Source organism: Mustela nigripes, chromosome 2 (assembly GCF_022355385.1).
Source record: "Mustela nigripes isolate SB6536 chromosome 2, MUSNIG.SB6536, whole genome shotgun sequence".
In the NCBI taxonomy this organism is placed as follows: Eukaryota; Metazoa; Chordata; class Mammalia; order Carnivora; family Mustelidae; genus Mustela; species Mustela nigripes.
In genome coordinates, this window is record NC_081558.1 from 29,246,548 (window position 1) to 29,271,706 (window position 25,159).

The 25,159-nt window shown below is 39.6% G+C and overlaps 1 protein-coding gene across 12 annotated transcripts in view; it reads right to left on the reverse strand.

Moving 5' to 3' along the window:
- Window positions 1-25,159, reverse strand: part of FHIT (fragile histidine triad diadenosine triphosphatase) — a 1,435,937-nt gene that overhangs the window by 1,390,328 nt on the left and 20,450 nt on the right. For 10 of the 12 annotated variants that reach the window (XM_059390064.1, XM_059390066.1, XM_059390068.1 and 7 more), the window contains one exon: window positions 6,357-6,405. The gene's annotated coding sequence lies outside the window, so the exon portion shown is untranslated. Of the gene's footprint in view, window positions 1-6,356; window positions 6,406-17,100; window positions 17,163-25,159 lie in introns of those variants that run through there. The other 2 variants (XM_059390077.1, XM_059390073.1) reach the window with 2 other exon arrangements.

Genomic DNA, 25,159 nt, shown 5'->3' on the forward strand with positions numbered 1-25,159 from the left:
ATTAAATCAAATGTGCTTCTCTCCTGTTAATCTGTCTCACATCAATTTGATTTTTAGTCTGGCTAGAAGGTCCTTGGAGGAGACGGGAAATTCTTGCTACTCACACGTCCTATGGCAGACATGCTGCATCAGTGACACTCAGAGCACCACAAAGATGAAACTTCACAACATTATGAGAAAAAAAATTAATAATAATAACCAAGTAGGAAGGTCTGCATGATTAAAATTCAGGTATGCAACATTTAAAGCAATTTTTCAAAATTAAGCCTTTAAATCAGAATGCAAACTCAGTTTGTCTTTTTAATTGGCTTGACACGTCATGAGCTCCCTAAGGACACATTACCAAGTCAAACTCCCACTAGTTATTCAATATATTCCTACAAGTCCTATTACCTTAAAAAAAGAAAAATTAACTGTAAGATAGTTCCATGGTGGGTGAACATCAGTGAATATTTTCAAAAACATTCAACTAAAAGCCAGTAACAGAACACTTTTATTTTAATTCTCGCTAGATAGTGCCACACCTATTCATGGGAAAAGGACTCTATTTCCCTTAATAGTTGGGAATTAGTGAAGACCGAATATAAGGAAAACAAGTGCCATATATGCACGGCACTTTAAAATAGTTGAGATTCCCAAACAATACAAGAGCATTTTCAAGTCACACATGGGATATGAAGTGAAAATATTCTTGGAGGAAATCTTCTCTAATAATACTTACCTACTTCAGAGGGTGCTGGGAAGCTCTATTAACACCAACAGAATACTTTTAGATCTTCAAATAAAAGGACTATAGAAATGCAAAGTATTATTATTATAGTTCTGAAATAATTTCACACCTAGGGATGAGAAAACCCCAGGCCAAATTTTACTGCTTCTCTCCTGCCTGATAAACAAGAAATGCCACAAGCATGGGAGGAAGGGGGTGAAAATCAAACAGAACAAAGACATCAAAGTTTCTCTTTTACTTGAGCTTTGTATTCCCCCTAGATGTCATTTTAGGGGACTCAGAAAAAAAAAAAAAATGAGTCCCTTTAAGGTCAGGGTTAATACAGAGACAATGTTCTTATTGCCTTTTTTTTTTTTTTAACCAGATAAAGTAACAACAAACTGAGGTGAAAACATACCCTGTCCACGTCTACAGGGCACAGTTCCTCTGTGCACCCGCCAAACTTAATATATTCAATATATTCCTGCAACTCCTATTACCTTAAAAAAAGAAAAATTAACTGTAATTTTAAAACCAGGATTTCTACTCAGTGACAGAACACAAGACTGTCCTCTGTTGCTGCTGACGGAGGTGGTGGTGATGCTGTTGATGATGAGGATGGTGATTACAGGTAATGACAGGATATAGAACAGAAGGTCTCAGACCCTGCTGATCAATGGAATCAACTGTGGAGCTTTCTACATTGGTACCCTTCTCAGATCTACTGATTCTGAACCTGAAAGATAGACCTAAAGTGTTGCTTTGCTTTAACAGAGCCATTAGGATAACAGCTGAAGTGACAGTGTTTGCAAACAACGTCATGATTAAGAATGCAGACTTCCTCTAGAGAGACTGGCTGGTGGTTACTAGCTGTGTGACTCTGGGCAAAATACTTCAGCCTCAAGACTCAATTTACACATCTATAAAATGGAAATGCTATTACTGCCTACACCTCATAAGGTAGGTGCCTAGGAAAGAAAGCAAATTTTGAAAGCCTATGTTAATTACAAGGAAGGCCAAGAGTTCCACATTAAAGAACACATTACCAATCAGACCAACGTGATAATTTAAGTGTTAAATTTTGACTTAAGCAAAAATTGTGATATAATTATGTTAGGGGGTTGTGGGGACTGTCAAAGAACTATTGTTAAAATCAATACAGCAGGGAAATAAAACCCAGCATAAGCACATTTTTGGCAACGGATAAACACCGGAAGTATCAGAGTTGAAAGCTGCCAATTGTGGGGTGTGGGCTGGAAGGGTAGGAGAAATGCAGGAGGAGGGGGTAGGTGTTGCAGTTTTTCAGTATTTGCTGTTTAGTGCTGTTCTATTCAAACAAGGTAGATAGGTTGCTTTGACAAAAATAAAGGTGAATTTTAAAAGATAATTCAAAACATGTATAATATTGGATGTCTTTATATACTAGGGTTACCATAAGGTTTTTCAATTCACCAAAACTTGCTTTTTAAAAACTGATTGATAGAACCCTTCCAACTGTACCACCAAAATGCCCAGACGCTGAAAGTTTACCATAACCATTTACTATGTCCCCGGCACCCGCAGCCCTCCTTGAGGGATATAGCCACTGCCAACCACAGAGCTGCACGGAAGGTAGGGAATAATACTCCAAACTCACATTCTCGGCTTTTCACCCAGTGCTGGAGAGCAAGGTAGACCAGGGAATGCTGACAAGAGAGGGTAGCCTCCTGGGGCTCAGAGGAGCAAGGACAGAATGTCCAGCACAAGTACTAGGTAGAGTTTTATTTTTATTTTTGGTTTTTAAATTTATGTCCCTTTTCTACTTGGCCTTATATTAAAAAAAAAAAAAATCCCTTGATTTTTCAATCTGTTCAACATAAATGGCATCATCGTCATCAGCATCACCATCATTCACTGATGCTATGCCAGCACCTGACAACTGGCTAAGCATTCTCACACACATTACGTTTATGTCAACCTCAGAACACCTCGATGCAGAAGACTGGGCAAAGGTTATCCTGATTTTACAGCTGAGACCTTAAGAAAAGTTGGGTATTTTGCCCAGGATCATAAAGCTACCAACAGCAGCGCCCAAACTAGAAACCATGTTTCCTAACATGTCAGGTAAGTCTCTTTCCACCATACAAGGCACTCATGCTACTTATTCACAGTAGGAGTGCAAAATTGATGTTCCTGTGAAAAAATCATTAACCAACTTTGTTCTAGGCACTGCACAGAACACAGAAGTAGTAAGCAAACAAGACACAAGGGGAAACGGAGTGCACTTGCCCATTCCATTCTCGAGAAACCACAAGGAAGGCCAGAGACCAAAATAATTGAAAAGAAGGTGTTCAGTAGGGCAAGGCAAGTGTTCAAAAGAAAAATAAAGATTCAGGGAAAAGCAGAAAAATACGTAATGAGTTTTGTTTGGGGAGGCTGGAGTAGGGGGAAGGAAATCACGGTCCCTTCACAATCCCCAGCCCAGGGCCCCCAAAACTGCAGCGAAGATCTCTCTGCTTCTCTTGCCATTTCCAGCTCTCCCCCGACACACACACACACACACACACACACCCTTTGAGAACTTAGAGAAGTAGCCAGAAGTGACTTCTCTCTACCAAACACAGGAGTCATGGGAAGTCCAGCAAAACGGCCCACTTTTAAAACACTAAATTAAGAACTCTGCACCTTTTATAACCCACTACAAAACGTTCAGGTACTTACACATGATGGAAGGAAGTAATGAATGATATATATATTTTTTTTTTTAGATTTTATTTATTTATCAGAGAGAGAGGGGGAGAGAGCGAGCACAGGCAGACAGAATGGCAGGCAGAGGCAGAGGGAGAAGCAGGCTCCCTGCTGAGCAAGGAGCCTGATGTTGAACTCGATCCCAGGACGCTGCTTAACCAACTGAGCCACCCAGGCGTCCCTAATGAATGATATTTTAATTGTAAACCTCTAAACATAGCCTGTTTATTATCTAGCTCCTTATTGCGTCAACTATTACTTCAGCTTCTGCGGTTCCAAGACTGAAGCCAGTTGGCTAATTTGAGGAGGATTATTGGAAGAAGACTAGGGGCTGGGGGAATCATGGAAAATAAGCCTAATTTTCCACTGGAAAATAAGGCTTAGCAACCATCATCTGCCAAGACAGACATGGAGACTAAAGAATAGGAACTGCTAAGGTAGTCCCACAGTAGGTATGTTCAGAGCAAAATGCCCACTGGGAGAAAGGAGAATCCTCTAGCTCAAAACTGAAACTGCACATGAACACCCACTTAATCAAGCTAGTGACCATGCACCCACCCCTAGGCCGAGTATAGGCCGCTGGGTATGGCCTCTGGTTACAGTTCCACTCATCTAACCACCCAAAAAGGAATCAAAGTGCTGTTAGGAAGGGAAAACAGATACAAGACAGAGAAAGAAAGGGAAAGGGGGACAAGTCCTCTACACTTGCCAAGACTTTCTTCAAAAATTCCTTAAGAACCGGGGCGCCTGGGTGGCTCAGTGGGTTAAGCCGCTGCCTTCGGCTCAGGTCATGATCTCAGGGTCCTGGGATCGAGTCCCGCATCGGGCTCTCTGCTCAGCAGGGAGCCTGCTTCCTCCTCTCTCTCTCTCTGCCTGCCTCTCTGCCTACTTGTGATCTCTCTCTGTCAAATAAATAAGTAAAATCTTTAAAAAAAAAAAAAAAAAAAAATTCCTTAAGAACCTAACTAACTAGCAGTTAGATCATTAATTTCTGAAGACTCTATTAACTAATAATTGTCTACACACAGCCAAAGAAAGCATTTACCCTGATGCCTACAAAACTTCACCTTGACAACTTCTTACTTCCAGAGGCCTCACTTCTCACTTTAGCTGAAAGCTATCTTTTCCTCTGATTCCTAAAGACAAAGCAGAATTTGTCCTTCTTTAGTACTGACACGCTCATTTTGTAAACATTATCCTGAAGTTTCCAAAGAGCACAGACTTCTCAAAATGTCTAATGAATCAATTCAGAAGGATGCTGATTTGATGATAATGATGATGACAGTAATATTAACAAGAGCAGCAGCAACTAACACATACTGAGCATTTGTCGTGGGCCAGGACCTGTTCCAAGCCTTTAATACCTAATAATTCATTTAACCTTCACAACAGCCTTATGAGGAAAACAATATTACTACCTCCATTTCATGAACTAGGAAACCAAGACACAGTGGGTAAATAAGTTGCCCATGGTCCAACAGTTAATAAAAGTCAACCCAGGACTGAATCCATGTCTGACTCCAAAATAACAATTTAACAAAGGATATTCATTGAGAGCAGAGGAAAGGGTCTGTGCTGCGTGAAAACATTCTCCAATGAGAAATGGGAGCATCATAACGGTACCTAAAGACTGCAAGGTTCTGAAGCTTGCCACATCATCACCAGCCCCAATAATTTATGAGAATTTATTTCTAAGATGCCATCAAGTACCGCTTTACTCCAAGATGTGGCTCAGTGGTCCAGAGGTGTGTAAGTTATATGCCTGAAAACCATTAGAGAAAAATTCCATGCCAACCATCCTTCATGCACCAGAGTTTAGTCATTCCAAAGCAGAACCTCCAAATGGTGCTTTTATACCTCATGTTTTGATCATTCAAAAGAGGTTTTCTCCAATTTCTCTGCAAAAATCTTTTCCCCCTCAAAACAAACATTAAAAATTCAGCCCCAGAAGTACATTTGTCATAAAGTTAGGAATAACTTAAAATATAAGGTAAATCAAAATGGCTTTTCAACTTTAACTTAAGTGGTCACGGTCATGATTGCTGTAATAAAAACGACAGGAAAAAAAACCTAAAATTGTCAAAAACATAATTGATGATGAAAACAAATGTTAAATTATGGCATATTTCACCCTGGCCACCAAAGACTCTTGATGAAACTGCAGCCCTGTAATTCCCCAGAATGAATTCTTTAAATTAAAATACTTCATGCAGAACAGAAATTAAACAATGAATCAAAGAACAATGCTGTACAGCAGTATGCTTATAAATATACCTAGCAAAGAGGAAACAATTACATTTTTCCATGTAAAAACCAACACAATTGTAATGTTTCACAGAAAGCCAATGGGTACTTTTCCCATTGCTTCGAACTTGGAAGTTCATTTCCTGTAACTCACTTAGGGTCCACGGAGACTGGGCAGAATGAAATTAGCTACACCAAACTGGCTGGCTTTCTCCTTTCTACAAAACTAGCTTCTCCACGCAACTGCACAACTGACTTCCATGATAAATTTCATCCAACCCAATTCAAATGCCACTCTGCATTTTAGTTTAAATGCTTTATTTGGCCAGCTGGTTTTATTTAACCATCGACTAGAAGTGGTACGAGTGCATTCTTTTTCCAGCTAGCATTAATCTTAGTAAACTGAGCTCCATTGGAATGTCTTAACTGCTGAGAAGAAAGCAAAAGTCAGCAAGCATACAATTGCATTTGGCTACCCTCAGCACATCATTTTATTTCCTCCTGCTCTCTGCTAACTATTGCTCAGCACTTTTGCCTAAGAGGGGGGACAAGCAGGTGGTTAAGGAAGTTGTCCTGTCAGCTGTATCTTTAATCCGAGTGTTTAAATCTCTGAATAAAAGAAAAATCAATGTTGTAAAGGCAATGTTTGTCAAGGCCATGTAATAAATACACTTACCTTTACAGACTGTTCTCAATGGATTTTCCTTCTTCTCTGAGCTTCAAAGCTGCAAAGAGATAAAAACAAAAGTAGGGTGTTATCTGTGAGTAAAACACCAAACGTTTCTTCTCCATGTCTCTAAGGAGAATTTCCATATGCCATTGTCTGTGGCACTGGCCAAGTAACCGGGGCCTCATACATCCCTCACAAAAGGCCAAAAAAAGACTGTCATCAAGTGCAGACAGCACACACATCAGGCCAGAATTTAGTCAGACACCCTGGTCAGATGGATAGTGAAATCTTTTGGGGTATGAGCACCTCAACAGCATCGGAATGGCCAATAAAGTGCAGAGACACAATTCTGGTAAACGCTGCACAGCACACTCACTCTGACCGAGCATTTTATGTTCTTAACTTCTTTCTGCACACTCTATTTCCATTTCTCTGAAAAAGTTTTACATGGGGGAGCCCATTCCCTTTCTACGAGGCACATGGTCCTTCCAAGGAAATAGTATTTATGTCACACTAATATTTCAAGGGGCTGATAGAATATCAGTACATCATTACTCATATGGTGACACCATAAGGTCAAAACTACTTGGGATATCCCTCTTTCTGTCACTCTTGTCTAGGTCCTAACATCTCATAATAGTGAAGTAGCTGGGAATGGCCAACTAATCCATGGTTTTTCCCATGGTTCTTTTTCTTTTCCTTCCATGTTCTAAGTACCCACTTCAGTCCTTACCAAAGAAACCATTACTGCTGATGCCTGGCCACTAAAGACCAAGACTAGACTTCTGGGCTGTGATATAAATCCTAGAATATTAATGCACGAGATAAAGCCTCTCCATGAGAAATTAGAAATCTTCCCTTCCCCCTATTATATGGATTTCAATGGTGTTGGGAGAAAAATAACCTGGGATAAACACAATTTGGGGAAAACTACATAAAATAGTATAATACTGCATTTTTATAAAATATGAGACTTATGGTCTGAAAACAGAGACCGACCTGTATGCCCTTCCAATTTAAACACACAGAAATGCTAACTAAGCAAAATATGGTAATAATTTGGAAGGACCAAGATGGTGGAGAAGTAGAAGACCAAGATATCATCAGGTCCCAGGAGTTCAGCTAGTTATCAAACCATTCTGAACACCTACAAACTCAACAGGAGATAGAAGAGAAGAAGGGCAGCAATTCTAGGAACAGAAAATCAACCACGTTGCAGAAGGTAGGATGTGCAGAGAAGTGAATCTGAAGCCACAGGAAGATAGACCGTGGAAGGAGGAGCTGGCTCCCGGCAAGTGAGAGAGTAGTGGAGCAAAAAATCGTAACTTTTTAAGAAGTCTGCTCCACTGAGGGACGCTGCTCCAAAGGCTAAGCGGGAAGTGGAGCCCTTGCAGAGACAGTGTGGTCTCAGGACCCGCAGGGACACAAAAGGACCAGGGGTGTCTGAATGCAGCAGATCTCCCAGGTATCAGAGTGGGGAAGTCAGCTGCAAAGATGGAGCGAAGCAGTGGGCTTTCAGCTCAGGGTTACCTTAAACCGTGATCCAAGGCACAATTGGGCCACTGCTCTTCGAGCAGGGACCCTACAAGCAGCAGATCCGGGCAGACCCCCTCCTTCCTCCTCCAGCAGCATGGGAGTGCACACCAGGAACCTGCTGGCTTTGGAGACTCCAAACGGGGCCATGCACCAGAGACAGAAATGCTCAGTCACAGGCCTGGTGAGCACAGAGTATGACCAGAGACCAGGGAGATAGGAAGGATTGACTGCTTTTCTCTGAGGGCGCACTGAGAAGTGGGGTCCCAAACTCTTGGCTCCTATGTGGCCGGAGATTGGGAGGCCGCCATTTTCATTCTCCACCTCCAAAACTGTACAGAAAGCATTCAGAGAACAAAAGCTCCAAGAGTGAACACAAGCAGATTATTTAGCCTGGCCCCTGGCAAGGGTGGTGCAATTCTGCCTGGGACAAAGATATTTCAGAATCACTGCCACAGACCCCTCCCACAGAAGATCAGCAAGAACATCCAGCCAAGACCAAATTCACTGATCAATGAGAACTGCAGAACTCTAGAGCTAGGGGAAAGCAACACATAGAATTCATGGCTTTTTTCCCATGATCTTTTAGTCTTTCAAAGTTAATTTTTTTTTAATTTATTTTTTTCTTATTCTACTTTTTAAACTTTACCTCTTTCCAATTTTAATGGTTTTTAACTATTTTATCTTATTAATAATACCTTTTTAAAAATCTTCTTTACTTTTCATTGTTATATTTTATCCCTTCATTGTATTTAACCTTATTTCTTGTATAGATATAGGGTTTTTTTTTTCTTTAAAATTATGGTTTATAATTTCTTCTAATAGAAGAAATCTAGCGGATGGTTTTCTTATTGTCGCCAGCCTGATTACATTCTTTCCTCTCTTTTTTTTTTCTTTTTTCAACCAACTTCATATCAATTCCTTTTTTAGAATCTTTTGAAATTTTCATCTTTACAGTCATATTCCACCCTTCATTGTGTTTACCCTTATTTTTGTATATATCTAAGTTTTTCTTTCTTTAAAATTTCAGGAGGTAGTTTCTTCTAACAGACCAAAATACACCCCAAATCAAGTGTGCAGCTCTGTTCTACTCACCAGTATAATATATATCCCTCCCCCAATTTTCTCCCCCCAGTTTAGGGTCTCTTCTGATTTGGCGAGTATATATTTTTCTGGAGTCATTGCTACCCTTTTAGTATTTTGTTCTCTCATTCAACTATTCTTACCTGGATAAAATGACAAGGCAGAAAAACTCTCCACAAAAAAAGAACAAGAGGTAGTACCGACAGCTAAGGACCTAATCATAATGGACATTAGTAATATGTCAGAACTAGAGTGCAGAATGACAATTATCAAGGTGCTAGCTGGGCTTGAAAAAAGCATTTAAGATATTAGAGAATCCTTTTCTGGAGAAATAAAAGCCCTTTCTAGAAAATAAAAGAACTAAAGTCTAACCAAGTTGAAATTTAAAAAGCTATTAATAAGGTGCAACCAAAAATGGAGGCTCTAACTGCTAGAATAAATGAGGCAGAAGAGTCAATTAGTAATATAAAAAAACCAAATGATGGAGAATTAAAGAAGCTGAGCAAAAGAGAGACAAACAACTACTGGACCACAAGGGGAGAATTTGAGAGATAAGTGATACCATAAGATGAATTACTATTAGAATAATTGGGATCCCAGAAGAAGAAAGAGAGAGGGGGACAGAAGGCATATTGGAGCAAATTATAGTAGAGAATTTCCCTAATTTGGTGAATGGAACAAGCATCAAAATCCAGGAACCACAGAGAATCCCCCTTAAAATAAATAAAAATAAGTCCACACCCCATCATCTAATAGTAAAATTTACAAGTCTCAGTTACAAAGAGAAAATCCCAAAAGTAGCTCAGAAAAGAAGTCTGTAACATACAATGGTAAAAATATTAGATTTGTAGCAAACCTAACAACAGAGACCTAACAGGCCAAAAAGAACTGGCATGATATATTCAGAGTACTAAATGAGAAAAATATACAGCCAAGAATACCATATTCAGATAGGCTGTCATTGAAAATAGAAGGAGAGATAAAAAGCTTCCATGACAAATAAAAATTAAAAGATTTTGCAAACACCAAAACAGCCCTCCAGGAAATATTGAATGGGGTCCACTAAGCAAAGAGAGAGCCTAAAAGTAACAGACCAGAAAAGAACAGAGATAATATACAGTAACAGTCACCTTACAGGCTTTACAATGGCACTAAATTCATAGCTTTCAATAGTTACCTTAAATGTAAATGGGCTAACTGCCCCAATCAAAAGACACAGGGTATGAGAATGGATAAAAAAACAAGACCCATCAATATGCTGTCTGCAAAAGTCTCATTTTAGGTCCAAAGACACCTCCAGATTCAAAGTGAGAGGATGGAAAACAATTTACCATGCTAATGGACATCAAAAGAAAGCTGGGGTGGCAATCCTTATATCAGACAAATTAGATTTTAAACAGAAGACTATAATAAGAGATGAGGAAGGACACTATACCATACTTAAAGAGTATGCCCAACAAAAAGGTCTAACAATTTTAAGTATCTATGCCCCTACAGGGGAGAAGTCAATTATATAAACCAGTAATTAACAAAATCAAAGAAACATATTGACAATAATAACTGTAGGAGACTTAACACCCCTCTTACTGAAATGGACAGATCATCTAAACAAAAGATCAGCAAGGAAATAAAGGCTTTAAATGACACATTGGACCAGATGGCCCTCACAGATATATTGAAAACATTCCATCTCAAAATAACAGAATACACATTCTTCTCCAGTGCACTTGGAACATTCTCCAGAATAAATCACATCCTGGGTCACAAATCAGGTCTCAACTGGTACCAAAAGATTGGGATCATTCCCTGCATATTTTAGACCACAATGCTCTGAAGCTGGAACTTAATTACAAGAGGAAAGTTGGAAAAAACCCAAATACATGGAGGCTAAAGAGCATCCTACTAAAGAATGAATGGGTCAACCAGGAAATTAAAGAAAAATTGAAAAAATTCATGGAAACAAATGAAAACACAACTGTTCAAAATCTTTGGGACACAGCAAAGGCAGTCCTGAGAGGAAAGAATATAGTGATACAAGACTTTCTCAGAAATAAGAAAGGTCTTAGGTACACAACCTAACCCTACACCTAAAGGGGCTGGAGAGAGAACAGCAAAGAAAGCCTAAACCCAGCAGGAGAAGAGAAATAATAAAGACCAGAGCAGAAATCAATGAATTAGGAACCAGAAGAACAGTAGAACAAATCAAGGAAACTAGGAGGGGTTCTTTGAAATAATTAATAGGATTGATAAACCCCTGGCCAGACTTATCAAAAAGAAAAGAGAAAGGACCCAAATTAATAAAATCACGAATGAAAGAGGAGAGATCACAACCAACACCAAAGAAATATAAATAATTGTAAGAACATATTATGAGCAACTCTATGCCAGCAAATTTGACAGTCTGGAAGAAATGGATGCATTCCTGGAGAAATGTAAACTACCAAAACTGAACCAGGAAGAAATAGAAAACCTGAACAGATCCATATCCAGTAAGGAGATTGAAACAGTCATCAAAAATCTCCCAACAAACAAGAGTCCAGGGGCAGATGGCTTCCCAGGGGAATTCTACCAACATTTAAAGAAGAATTAATACCTACTTTGCTGAAACTGTTCCCAAAAAAAAGAAATGGAAGGAAAACTTCCAAACTCATTTTATGAGGCCAGCATTACCTTGATCCCAACAAAGACCCCATCAAAAAGGAGAATTATAGACCAACATCCTTGATGAACACGGATGCGAAAATTCTCACCAAAATACTAGCCAATAGGATCCAAAAGTACATTAAAAGGATTATGCACCTCAAACAAGTGGGATTTATTCCAGGGCTGCAAGGTTGGTTCAACATTAACAAATCAATCTGTGTGATATAATACATTAATAAAAGAAAGAACAAGAACTGTATGATACTCTCAATAGAGGCTGAAAAAGCATTTGACAAAGTACAGCATCCTTTCTTGATCAAAACTCTTCACAGTGTAGGCATAGAGAGTACACACCTCAATATCATCAAAGCCAACTATGAAAAACCCACAATGAATATCAGAGCTAAGAGCTTTTCCCCTAAGGTCAGGAAAATGGCAGGGATGTCTACTATCACCACTGCTATTCAACATAGTACTAGAAATCCTAGCCTCAGCAATCAGACAACAAAAAGGAATAAAAGGTATCCAAATCAGCAAAGAAGTCAAACTCTCACTCTTTGCAGATGATATGATACTTTATGTGGAAAACCCAAAAGACTCCACTCCAAATCTGCTAGAAGTCATACAGGAATTCAGTAAAGTGGCAGTATATAAAATCAATGCACAGAAATTAGCTGCATTTCTATACACCAATAGCAAGACAGAAGAAAGAGAAATTAAGAAGTAGATCCCATTTACAATGGCATCCAAAACCACAGGATACCTAGGAATAAGCCTAACCGAAGAGGCAAAGAATCCGTACTCAGAAAACTATAAAGGACTCATGAAAGAAATTGAGGAAGACACAAAGAAATGGAAAAAAGTTCCATACTCATAGATTGAAAGAACAAATACTGTGAAAATGTCTATGCTACCTAATGCAATCCCTATCAAAATCCCATCCATTTTTTTCCAAAGAAATGGAATAAATTATCCTAAAATCTACATGGAACCAGAAAAGATTCCAAATAGCCAGAGGAATGTTGAAAAAGAAAACCAAAGTTGGTAGCATCACAATGCCAGACTAAGCTCTGTTACAGAGCTGTAATCATTAAGACAGTATGGTACTGGCACAAAAACAGACACATAGATCAATGGAACAAAAGAGAGAGCCCAGAAATGGACTCTCCACTCTATGGTCAACTAATCTTCAACAAAGCAAGAAAGAATGTCCAGTGGAAAAAAGACAGTCTCTTCAAAAAATGGTGTTGGGAAAATTGGACAGCCACATGCAGAAAAATGAAACTGGACCATTTCCTTACACCACACACAAAAATAGACTCAAAATGGATGAAAGACCTCAATGTGAGACGAATCCATCAAAATCCTTGAGGAGAACACAGGCAGCAAACTCTGACCTCAGCCACAGCAACTTCTTCCTAGAAACACTTCCTAAGGCAAAAGAAGCAAGGGCAAAAACGAACTACTGGGACTTCATCAAGATCAAAAGCTTTTGCACAGCAAAGGAAACAGTCAACAAAACCAAAAGAGAACTGACAGAATGGGAGAAGATATTCGCAAATGACATATCAAATAAAGCGCTAATATCCAAAATCTAGAAAGAACTTAATCAAACTCAACACCCAAAGGACAAATAATCCAATCAAGAAATGGGCAGAGGACATGAACAGATATTTCTGCAAAGAAGACATCCAAATGGCCAAGAGACACATGAAAAAGTGCTCAACATCACTCGGCATCAGGGAAATACAAATCAAAACCACAGTGAGATACCACCTCACACCAGTCAGAATGACTAAAAGTAACAAATCAGGATAAGACAGATGTTGGCAAGGATATGGGGGAAGGGGAACCCTCCTACACTGTTGGGAATGCAAGCTGGTACAGCCACTCTGGTAAACAGTATGGAGGTTCCTCAAAAAGTTGAAAATAGAGCTACCCTACAACCCAGGAATTGCACTACTGGGTATTTACCCTAAAGATAAAAGTGTAGTGATCCAAAGGGGCACCTACACTCCAATGTTTATAGCAACAATGTCCACAATAGCCAAACTATGGAAAGAATCTAGCTATCCATCAACAGATGAACGGATAAAGAAGATGTGGTATATATATACAATGGAATACTATGCAGCCACCAAATGAAATGAAATCTTGCCATTTGCAACAAACTACGTGGATGGAAGTAGAGGGTATTATGCTGAGTGCAACTGGTCAATCAGAGAACGACAATTATCATATGATCTCTCTGATATGAGGAATTTGAGAGGCAGGGCAAGGGGTTTTGGGGGGCAGGCAGGGAAAAATGAAACAAGATGGGATCAGGAGGGAGACAAACCATAAGAGACTCTTAATCTCATGAGACAAACTGAGGGTTGCTGGGAGGGGGGGGGGGGGGGGGGGGGATAGGGTGGCCGGGTTATGGACTTTGGGGAGGGCATGTGTTATGGTGAGTGCTGTAAAATGTATAAGTCTGATAATTCACAGACCTAAATCCCTGGGGCAAATAATACATTACGTGTTAATTAAAAAAAAAAGAAAGAAAGAAAGAAAAAAAAAATATGGTGATAATTTAAGTACATATATACCCAAATAGCCAAGCTCAAAGAAAAGGAAAAGACAAATGTGAAAATATAATGAATGTAAATTTTCTAGAATAAGACATGAATCCTCATGAAAAAAGCACACCGAGACCTCAGCAAGATAAATAAAAGCAAATCCACAGGTAGATACATCAGAAAGAAACCACAAAATACCAGGAGATAGAAAGCCTTAAAGTCAAAAAAAAAAAAAAAAAAAAAAAAAAAAAGAAAGCCTTAAAGTCAACCAGAGAGAAAAAACAGACTCCTTACAAAACAACTTGTCATCAGCAAAAATAAAAGCAAGACAGCAATGAAATTACATGTTCAAAGTACTAAGGGGAAAAAAAGTTCAACAAAAATTCTATAGCCATGCTAAACAAATTATCATTCAAAAATGACAGAGAAATAAGGACATTTTTCAAGGGAGGGACAAGGATTGTTTTCTGCTCATAGTAGTTTTGCTAAAAGAAATACTAAAAGGCATACTTGAATAAAAAGGAATTGACCCCAGATGGAAGGAATGAGCAGCAAAAAGCAATCGGAAATAAAGACATTAGCAAGCATGATGGTAAATCTAGTAAATTTAATAATGAATAATGGGTATTAAGTAATAATTACTAAGCCTTGGTTGTAAAATCCAACAATAACAGTAATGAGCAATTTTTAGGGTTTCCAAATAAGGTGAAATTAGTTGTTAGTTCCAATTATATGGAATAAGGGAGGGGAATAAATTGCTTAGAAGGAAGAGACAGACACTGATCAAACTGTTAAAGATATGCATTAAAGTTACTGACTAACTTGTTAAGCATAACCAGCATTTCTTTCTCATTGTATATAGTCAAAGATACCCTTGCATACATGCTCACAAAGATGCATACAAAAATGTTTAGAGCCTCATTGCTAGACTACCAAGAAATACTAAAACAACCCAAACACCTATCAACAGTACAATGAATACATACATTTTTACAGTCTTACAATGAGGTATTATACAGCTTTGAAAAATCAATGAACACCGTCACACACATCAACATCTATGCCTCTCAAAAATATGATATAAAACAACAAGCAAGTCACAGAAGACTATAAGTATCATTCCATTATATACAACATGTTCAAAAAGGTAAAAATACCATCTTGTTTTAGAATATAACACATAAGTAGCAAAACGGTTAAAAAAAAAAAAAGCAAGGGAATCTAATGATTGGGGAAGATTCTGGAATATGGTCATGTTCTATTTCTTGGCCAAGGATATATATTGTATTATAATAGAATACAATACAATTATACACTTCCAAAAATTATTTTGTATGTATGGTATATTTCACAATTTAAAAACACATAAGAGTAATCAGCAAAATAATAGGGATGTCCAAACCAACTTAGGGAACAATATAAAGAACAGAAAACTCAGCCAATTCTCCATAGCATATTGGAATGGAAGCAGGCAAGAAACAAAGGAAAGCATAAATGAGTAGAAAATACAAAAGAAAATATTTAAAGTAAGTTCAAATATATGAGAAATCAGAGTGAATGGATTAAAGACACCTATTAGAATAATTTTTTAAAATGGCTTTTTTTAAGCCTTGCTTTATGATGTTTGTAAGAAATACATCTAAAATATAAAGGGAGTTGGAATGGGAAAGTATAGAAAACTACTCACCAAATAGGGCTCACCTTGATCATATAATGACTTGTGACTGCCATGCATGGTATTGCCTTTAATTATTTTCTCCTGTGTACATGTTTATCACCTTGATTAGTGTCCAAACTCTTTAAGACCTATGGTCTTTATTGTGCAAACCAACCACACCAGCCCATGCATTGTGAACCCCAGATTCTATACCTATATCAAATAGTCCTTCAGTAAATACGCGTTGAGCAGACAAGTGCACATGGATTCTATAGTCTTCGTGTACATCTCTCTGGTGCCCAAGCATTTTCTACATGGGTGTGCTACATACCCAAAACAGGAGCAGATCAGGATTAAAAAAACTCTGGTTTCTGGGGCACCTGAGTGGCTCAGTTGTTAAGCATCTGCCTTTGGCTCAGGTCATGGTCCCAGAGTCCTAGGATTGAGCCACACATCAGATCGGGCTCCCTGCTCCGCGGGAAGCCTGAATCTCCCTCTCTCACTCCCCTTACCTATGTTCCCTCTTTTGCTGTGTGCCTCTCTGTTTAAAATCTTTAAAAAAACAAACAAACGAAACAACAACAAACAAACAAACAAAAAAACCCACTCTGGTTGCAATGCCCAAAGTACATTATCTCTAGACAAAAGTCAGGAAGAGCCACTCAAAGTAGTCCTCCCTTTCCCCTGTTTGCCTTGACCCAAAATTCCAAGGACTCAAACTTCTACAGGCCACGAAACCTTTTCATCTGCAGCAGGAAGGTGGTACACGACCTCCCATTCCCCTCAAGCCTAGCTCATCTCCATTTTGTTCTGCAGCACACAGACTCTGTAACCTTCATATGACCTCCTGCAAGACAGATTAGATTTAAATCAATCCAAATAGGTTTGGGCTTCGGCGGCTTCTGAAAGACAAAAACATGGAGGCAGAGCAGTACAGGCCAGTAACACTCTGGTTTTTCTTGGTGGTTTTTCAGAGCCTCCTAGAAAATCTTTGCCAGCCCCAACCCCCTCACTCCATTACCCAGCCCCCAGCTCCCTTAAAAACCAGCCTGAATTTAAACAAACATCATTCTCAAATACAGAAACTTCCTTTGCGATTCATCTTCTCCCAACTGAAACCTCTCTCTGGGAATCATCCAACTACACTTGACTTAACACAGCCCTGCCTGGACCTGAGTGATTTCCCTTCATTGCATTCTGCAGACCTCACCTGACTTCACTGCCACATTAAAGAATTGGTTATTGACCTTTAAGTCTTTAACAATTATCTACATACCTGGGAAAGAAGTCTGTTCACCCGGGAATGAAGACAAGACACAAGAATGAAGACACTGAATAAATTCGGCCCTCGTCTTGCTTCTTATGCTATGTTCAGTGAGCTGTTACTGCCAACAAATTATTGCAACATCCTTTCAAATGATAGCCAATTTTCAACCAAGAGAAGATTCTTAAACCTTTTTCTACATATCGGTGAAAACCAGGCAGCTGGAAAACATAGCCCTGGTTAAACGACCTGATGATAAATGAATTATTTTAAACACATGGAATTATTTTCAAATCTTCATACTGATTTAAATGTTCACAAGAAACAGCAGCAAAGACACTAGAAACTTGACATTTCTCAGATACATTCCTAGAAGTCTTACTTCAATTTATATGTATATATTTCTAATAGAATTTCTAAGTCAGAATTTGTGAAACTCTAATATATTTAGAGTTCAGAGGGGTAATTAGAATAATTCTTAGTTTTGTACTTCACCTAGAAAATGAATCAATAATCTCAAAATATATGTGGAAATCCTTCCACTAGAGCCTAAATTCAACAAAGATACAGACAACATCTATCTTGTTCTGCACTGAATCCACATCATTTAGAACAGTATCTAGCACATAACATATTTTCAACAAAATTTGCTTAATAAAGGAATATTGTAAGTTTGCTTTACTATTAAAATTGAAAATTCTTTTTTCTTTTTAAGATTTTTTTTTTTAATTTTTATGTAATCTCTACACCCAGTGTGGGGCTTGAACTCATCACCCCGAGATCAAGAGCCATATGCTCCACAAAACTGAGCCAGCCAGGCACCTCTAGAATTGAAAAAAAAAATTTTTTTTTAAGATTTTATTTATTTATTTGTCAGAAAGAGAGAGAGAAAGCACATAAGCAGGCAGAGAGGCAGGCAGAGGCAGAGAGGGAGGGAGGCTCCCCGCCAAGCAAGGAGCCCAATGTGGGTCTCGATCCGAGGACCTCGGGATCATGACCTGAGCCGGAGGCAGCAGCTTAACCCACTGAGCCACCCAGGCATCCCGTAGAATTGAAAATTCTTAAGTTAGGGTTAGTTTTGTTTATTTTCTTCTTTTTTCCGCTTTTCTTAATTTGTATTCTAAGCTTTCTTAAGATGAAAAGATCTCTCTTTATGGAAGCCTACATTTGTATCACCACACACACACCCACACAAACACACGTACACATACACACCCCCAAACACCATCGCCACACCTGTTCAACGCTGTCATATTTGCCAGGCACCAGAAAAGTAAATTTGCCAAGAGTATGAGCTCTGGAAAATCATTAGGTGACGTCTAAGGAGCTGCATACCAATCAGCCAATAATTAGCATGTTAAAATTCAGAGAGTTTGTGACAAATCAAATTCCATGAATCTCAGGGAGCATGACCCCGGCCGGGTTAGCGCCCTGGCTCTGGGGAGGCAGTGGCTTTGTCTGACCAGCAAGACAGGACTGGGAAGCACCATGGCCAGTCTAATCCCAGGGGAGACATTCTGACAGTGTGACATTTGCACAGGGATGCCCCAACGTGGCCCCAGTATGTTTCCTCAAAACGGGATGACATTTCAAGTCAAACAGCTTGGTTCCCCACAGTCCAAACCTTCCCCAAACTCGCATATAACCTGATTTTGAGAAAAATAGGGTTACCTCAGAGAGAAACTGGGGTTGTACAGAAGCAATGTTAAAATAATCCATTTTTTAGGAAGGTCACGTCAGATATTCTGTGTTTAACCTCATTCGTTATCATTCTGTGCTGACACAGACCTCAGACAGCCTGAGTCTAAAAAACAGTTCTCATTTGAGCAAAATCCTGTTCCTATACATCCACCCTGGATACTTTTTAATGAATGCTGAAACCAGTTACAAAATTGCGCTACCAAAAGGTGTGGAGAGTGGCTGTCTGTGCACTGTGTCCTCACTAAACTCCTGCTGTCTGGAACTGCTGTCCACATGCGAGGCCGTCCAAGGATGTATGGACACTGCTGTTCCTGCTACTGCGGGCCCATTGAAGGGCACCTTTCTTACATGGCCGATTCTATCCAAGGGGAGAAACCAAAGAGGGTGGAGAACACCCAGCTCCCCACTGGGCTTTGGCAGTGTTCATATGCCTCGGGGAACACACTCTTACAAGAAGTCCAGGATGAAGGGCCTGTCCTCTAACCAGACTGACCAAGCTCTTGGGGCAAACCCTCTGCCTCCATCACATACATGCCTGTGTGGGCCTGGTCTGAGTATGTTCCCACCCCAAGCCAAGGGTGACTGTTCCACCGGGCCTCTACTCTACTACAGGGTCAGGCAGTAGCCTGTGCTCCTCCTGGCTCACGGCCCGATGTTCTGATGGCCCAGCTACGTCATTGCGGAAAGGGAGTCTGGTGGTGCCCTCCCCTGAACTCTCCATCTGGAAGATTCTCTGGCCTCCTTCCCTCTCATTTTTAATCTGACAGACACTGCTGGACAGGGAAACTCAGAGTACACCAAAGTTCATCTTCCCTTCCCTGCTTCTCGGCTGGCTTAATCACAGGGGCAGAACGAGGTTGGCATGGACCAGGATGCCAGGAATTAAATGAGGGTCCCTGACCACTGGAGCACATTAGTCCTGCCTTCCAAAGTCTTAATTAGTCTTCCTCTGCCTGGCACACCCACTTGCCTTTGGAAACCAGGAAGGTGGCAGAGTAAGATGCCAGGCTCACACCAAGTACTCCACAAAACACTGGTTGGGAATGGTGGTGGCAAATGCCTGCTGGCTCATGGTTCTGCAACAACAGTCAGTTTTGAGGCCTGGGCCCCAGCAGCAAGATTTCTGCTCCCCTTTCTAATGCAAACAGTTATGCAGCATTACTCTGAGTGATTGTCAGCCACCAGCTCAATTTGGAAGCAAAATGATCTTAACAAACAGTGGCAGACTTACAGATAGGCTGCCGAGTCTGGGGACCGAAACAAAGGACAAAAAGAAGACAAAAAATAAAGAGTAGGATTGATGGTGAATGGAAGAGGGGAAAATGAACAGAGCAAAGAGAAATGAGGAGGCTTATGGGAATAGGTACCTCAGTTCTGCTACTCCAAAATGAGCTGTGAACATAGCAAGGGACTCGGGTGGAAGCAATATGGGAGAAATCACAGAAAGGAGACAGAGCAGCAAATCTGGAGATTTTGATGCTGGGACAGATTCAGGGCTAGCAATGGAACAGATTCAACATGAAGTAACATTCGAGAGGTTTCAAAAGACAATGAGTCTTAATTCTGTTCTGTTTTGCACCCTTTGAGTTAAAGTGGCACACCAAAATTTGCTATTTTTCTAAGAGGACATTGACAGATACAATGGGAACACTGAATACATTTTTTCCCTCTGCATTCATTATCTCTGGCCCTTATCCACAGGCCTATTGCAGACTAAATTGGATTTTGGATCACTGGTACTGAGGCGCTGCAATTAATTAACAATAAAAACATAATATTTATATCCAGGCCTAACAACATCTGACATTTAAACTATTCTGCCAGTCGGGCAAATTCCATCCGACAAATTTTCATTTTAATGAACATGACAGGCCACGGTTTACATGATAGACCAAGGAGCAGCAAAGAGTTGATCTCTTGGCATGTGCTCTCAAGGCCTGGCCGTGCTAGAGGAGAAACAGCTGGGGAACCGCTAGAGGAACAGTAAGCCCAGATCCCCAGCCCCACCCAGACAGACCAAGAACACATGTCCTACAACAAAGATCCTAGTATGCAACTGTCCTTGTTTCTGTGCAAGCTCAAAGTTAAATACCTACTGCCCCTTTTGATCCACTGGATAATTTGTCTATCTTTGGGCTGCTGACATTTTCGTTGGGGTATGAAAATCCCTTAGTCCTTACTAATTAAAAAGTGATAAACGTTTTGCAAGGCATCCAATAATGTGCAAAGTACACAAGAGTTGGAACTGATGCAGCTTTCTCGGTTGGCACAAGACTGGCCTTCCGTGTTTTGCCAGATGGTATATCTCAGTAAGTCCCCAATCCCTGACTCAAGTGAGGGGCATTGTCAATATGATGCTGAAGCAGAGACTATCTATCTTTAAATGTTATCTTCTTTTGCATTATACTAATGCCAATGGCCTAACATTTTTTTTTTCTGAAACTTTCACAGCTAAGGAAGTTTTTCATTTTTCTGTGACTCATTATTCAAGCCAACAGAAGATAGTACAGATGAGGGGAAAAAACTTCATCTCCATTAGAACCACGTAAATTTGATGGAAACCAATGTCAGGAACCACATCTCCCAGCCTGACCTCTGGTCGCTCCCCTATGGGTTCCGGGTGAAAGAACATGGACAAGATAGAGTAGGTTTCTCCAAACCTGTCTCCACTACCCCAAAAAACGTTTAAGTTAAGGACAGAGTTAAGGATGAAAAATTCAAAGAGACCAAGGCAATTAGACAGAAGCTTAACAGATGTGGGAAGGAGCCGGTGAAAAACTAGTAACAAATTGTCAGTAGGAGCCCTTCTTATTGGAAAGGCCATATATTTCTAGTTCACTTATCTAAAACACTCTTTATCCTAGCTTTTACATCAATTCAAAAGAAATGAAATGAAGTTCCAATTTAAAAGCAAGACTTCTTCAGAATATGGATTTGGTTCTTGGGTTCCAATCTCAGCAATTAAAATAGCCACCTTCATGGTGATTTGTCTTCAAACAGTGGCTCTGAATAGATCCAAAATGGTAACAATGTTCCATGGCACAGATATAGCCATGATACCAGAACATGAAATCCTGAAAGGGTAACAGCATTCCCACTATTATAACCCAATTCCGAGTCAGTATGGGGTTTTAGTTAAGACGACAACCCGTACATAGAGTGTAGACACACACACCTGCACACGTACACACACACACACACACACACACACACGTTACAGGAATAATCGCATATTTTCAGACTTTACATGCATTCCCCCATATATAACTCGATAAGTACTGTTAAGAACTCTATCGCACACCAAGAAAAGGGCAATTAGAGATAACAGACCTCTGGAAGAGGTGAAGTCCAAAGTCACAGGCAGGTAAAGTGGCAGAGTTAAGGTACAAATCCCAGCCCAAGCCTGAGCTCTATACCACATAGTGGCATATGATGGCATCAACAAAGGAGATGGCATGAAGGAATTGATTCATTTTGGCAATAGTCAAAATATCTTTTAAATACCAGGTACAAAACATTTTCAGCCCACCAGATGCTTATTTAATTTTGAAAAATCAACTTTTACAGAGCTGCTATGTTTGTTAATACCTTGTTTATTCTTGAAAAAGGAAGGCCTACCAGGGAAAAGATGCATTTCTTCAAGTTGGGAAGAAATGCAAGACCCTGACTGGATTGAACTGAAAATATTTGACATTACACAAATGAATAGAATCTAAAATTTTAACATGGCTAAGCGGGAGGCATGTACTAAAATGGTCATATCAAATTCAGAACACAAAAAATTTAACATGCTTATTGTCGTAAACAAAGGCATTTGGTTAAATGAAAGTTCCATCAAAGCTTAATAACCAAATTTGAGTGAACACAAAGTAAAGGGTTATATACTTTCTGCGGTTTCAGTAATAGCTAATCTAATAATGGTAAATGGAGGGTTATTGTTGATTCCTTTGCCTCTGTTTCATAAATTAGATAAAGCAACCTGGCAGTTACAGTACTTTGTGGAGTTTTATTTGACTAAGTGATTTTAAAGCTATCTCAAAATATAACAAAGTCATGACTTGAATGACTACGGAACTGTACCCTGCTTACCATCACCACCTTAGTACTGTTGACCAATGTGAAGTGGAAGGCTTCCTGTGAACTAAAACTGTTCTGTAAAGCTCCATTTACATCTGCAGAACTGGCCATTACGAAGGCAAAGTGTCAGTGGCATGGTGTTATCTGATATTCCCTTGCACCAGGGCCAAGCTTGTAAACTATAAAGTGTAAGAGCAGTCAAGTGTTACTTATTTCTTCTGATGCAAAACTTGGGAACAGTAGAATTTCTCTGGTTAATGATTTTTCATAGCACATTTCCAATTTTCTCCTACAGTTTATTGATCTGGAATACTAAAACAGTGTTCTTCCCTAGCTAAAGAACATACAAAGCCTGTGCCCTGGGTCCCATGAGATGTACCTGGAAAGGCAGCCACAGTGGTTCATCAGGGAGCTTAGGAGTGGCATTTTCCTTACTGAAAAAATGTTCTGGTCGAATCCTAGGCTTTTTGATAACAGGGAACCCTTCCCTAGCCTCTGCACTTGGAGATGACACCCTGCACTTGCAGTTCTGAGAGCCGATGGGTTGCCTTCACAAAAGCAGTCTATTTTCCTGTGTTTTCCCCCTTGTGCCCTGATATGGTTACTTTCAATTACCCTGATAGCCCAGGAAGAAAAATATCCTTCTCTCCATATTTCATTCACATAATAAGAATCTGCAAGCTGTTCTGTATGACAGATGAGGACTGTGAGCTGAAGCAACTTGTTCCGCCTGTCAGCCTCCAAGAACCCACAGCAATGAGATACAATCGTGATGACATTACTAGAGAAGAAGTGGGTCAAATACATGGTCACTTTAAAACAGAATGTCAACTGTTCTTTCCACTTCAGTAATTTGATGCAGTGGTGGCTCTTACCTCCCCCACCCCCCCAAAAAAACAGAAAGAAAACAGCACTCACTGCTATTAGCTAAACATGCACGCGCACGCGCACACACACACACACACATGCAACTATGCGCACACACACACACACACATGCAACTATTGTTAAAAGTATTGTTCCCATAACCCCTTTTTCAGCCTCTGACCGATCAGCCAAGAAAAGTTTATTAAGTATCTACTATGAGTCAGACACCAAGGTAGGTAGAGTGTTGAAAAGAGACAGCCCCTGCCTTGCAAAGTTTACAGTCTGGGGTAAAGGACAAATATTAACAAAGAGATTAAAATTGATGTAGGGAAGTACAAGGTACTGAGGGACTTATTAAATAACTAACCAAGTCTTATGCGTTAGAGTGACTTTCCCTGTGGAAGAGATATTTAAGATAAGGTGTTAAGTAGAATTACTAGCCAGGTAAGAGGTGAGGGGGAAGGTTCCCAGCAGAGGACCTTTGTCATCAAAATGTTTCCTTTCCAAGAAACCAAGGCATTAAGATGCAGTAGAAAGTATAATGGGATACAGGAAGCCATGAAGTCCACCACTGGGAGCTAGTATCTTTTCATTATTTTAACCCCTAGCTTAAAAAAAAAAAAAAAAATTAATTAAAAGAAACACTTTAAAAAGCACTGGTATACCTCAGTCCTATCTTGCCATGTAAGGGCAAAAGTTACCATAACCACATCTTCTTGCTGATCTAAACACTAAGGTAGATTTTACTTTTAAAAGAAATCTAATTGATCTTGACTGTTCTGGTTAAAACCCATGGGTTATTTTTAAAAACATGTTTTGACAGCAGTGAAACTTGCAGCACATACAACACCAAAAGCATAAATTTGTTCAGGGTAGAAGAACATGAAAATTAACAAAAGCAGTGGTAAATGTGATATATTAAAAAAAAAAAAAAAATACTACCAATGACCTGCCCCAAAAGTGGAAATTAAGAACAAAAAGGTTCTCTTCTCTAATACTTGGTTATGAAAATCCTGATTTGTTTTTTTTGGGGGGGGGGGCTGCTTTGGATCATTTAAAGTTCTTATAGCACACAACTTTTTTCCATGGGCTTAACAAATTGGAATAGCACACAACTTTTTTCCATGGGCTTAACAAATTGGAATGGAGAGGGAAAACTGGATTTATTCATAAGTATGCTTGCCCTTTCCACTAAACCCCAAAGTGTGATGTCTGGACTGTTCTTTCCAATCTCAAAATGCATCCCCAGAATCCAGAATCAATCAAAACTGCATTTAACTAAGGGCTGAATTTGGCCCTAAAAAACTGAGTGACTGAATGGGGCTACTAGTATTGGGAGTTTGCTGTTGTTGTTGTTTTATGTCCTTATCTAGTAATTGCCAGCAATGAATTTAGCAGTTGCTCCAAAATGAACACAAGCCAGGGC